A 1713-nucleotide genomic window follows, 5' to 3' on the forward strand; every position below is an offset into this window, starting at 1 on the left:
GATGTTTCATCCTGGACAGTGGCTCTCACACTCACTAGTCCTCTGCCGCCGTCCTTACGGCTTGTGTACAGTCTCAGGATGCTGGATTTGGGGTGGAACCCTCCATGCATGGTTAGTAGCTATATATATATATATGCTCAGAGTAGTGTTTGTGCAGGGTTTGCGTTAATCTGTAGCTGTTTAAAACATGCTCACAAAGGCGTGATTTTCTGCTTTAAAGCTGCTTTGGAAACACGTTGTGCTCCACAATATAACTTTTACAAGTTTGGTGTGGGTTTTATTTTTTAGCTGACAGTTTAAAAATAAAAGGCTAAAACCCAGACTGATCCTTTGTTTGCTGCTCTGCCATTTGAACTGTTTTTTTCTTTCTTTTTTTCTTTTTGTGAAACAGCAACAATAGCTGTCGGTGTGAGAATCATGTATTGTTCTGACTGGGTCTTTAATTTTTTTCATAAATCATTTCATCTGTATTATCCAGGTTGTAAAGTCTGAACACCATCAGTATTTTCTCAAACCCATCACTTGTAGAGAAAGAAGTATTCAGATCAGTGCATCAACTCTAAACAAACAATAAATAAGTACCTTTTTTCTCCATCAATTAAAGCCCTGCAAATGAAATATACATACAAATATGCAAATAATGTAAAACAGGGAAGAACTGATTTAGGGACTTTAACAGCTAGACTAATAATAATAATAATGACATTGTTTATGCAAAGTGAAAATAAACAGAACAAACAAACAAAACAACCAAAGAATTAAGAGCCAGTATTTCCACACACGGTAAAGTATTTACAGAGGCGCTTTTTCCCAACAAAATGACCCCTCAGACAACCTGTCGTGTAGTTCTGCCAGTCACACCTCCGAGGCAGCGGACTACAAACCGTACGGGCCATTAATAATGACGTATTTCCTCTCTGTCCCACTCACCCCCCCATTTACACACATCCACATGCACGCACGCGCACACACCGAGCCGCCGCCGCCGCCGCTCCTGCTGCTCCAGCTCCTGCTCCCACACTGACCGACCGACCGTCCGGCGCACTTGGAGCTTTCTCCCCCCCACACCCTCCACCCTCACCCCCACACCTCACCCCTTCCAACAAACGCGCAGGATATTTTAGCGCTTTGAAAGAAGCCGGACGGACGCGGTTGTCGGCTAATGAGCATCTCCTCCTCGGGGCTGGCTCGCCTGAAATGCCCCAGCAGAGGCTCTGAAGGTAGGTTTTTACGGTCCGGTAATCGGCTTATTCCGGTGCCCATCTCTCTCTCTCTCTCTCCCACCTCCACCCGTCCCCCCACGCAGGAGCAGCACCAGTCGAGGAGCTGACCTCCTCTCGGACCAGGCGGTAGAAATACCCAAACCGAGCACGCCGCCTCGTCTCTGTAGCGTTTCGGGGGGTCTTTAACTTGTGATGCTCCTAAATGAGGGGGGCAGTTGTTGTTGCTCTCCACCCCGGTGTGTGTGTCTCTCTCTTTTTTTTTTTTTTCCGCCACACTTCACCGACCTCACCGGCACCGCTGCTCCTGCTCCTGCTGCTGAGTTTTAGGAGCGCGTTTAAATATTCCTAACAGTCTTCTCCTTCTCGCTGCCTTTGCTCTAGGGAGGGAAAGAAGCGCGGCGAGTTACTTGACCAGAGGAGCCAGAGCCCTCCGCCATGTTTCCATGCATGTCAGTCAAGCCGCCACTAGAAGCCACGGGGGGGGGGGGGG

General features: G+C 48.0%; 1 protein-coding gene across 1 annotated transcript in view; it reads left to right on the plus strand.

The window, feature by feature from the left end:
- The first annotated feature begins 776 nt into the window (after nt 1-776).
- Nucleotides 777-1713, plus strand: part of tln2a (talin 2a) — a 78444-nt gene continuing 77507 nt past the window's right edge. The window contains exon 1 of the mRNA XM_017418736.3: nt 777-1220. The gene's annotated coding sequence lies outside the window, so the exon portion shown is untranslated. The remainder of the gene's footprint in view (nt 1221-1713) is intronic.

This window comes from Kryptolebias marmoratus, linkage group LG15, assembly GCF_001649575.2.
Source record: "Kryptolebias marmoratus isolate JLee-2015 linkage group LG15, ASM164957v2, whole genome shotgun sequence".
Taxonomy (NCBI): domain Eukaryota; kingdom Metazoa; phylum Chordata; class Actinopteri; order Cyprinodontiformes; family Rivulidae; genus Kryptolebias; species Kryptolebias marmoratus.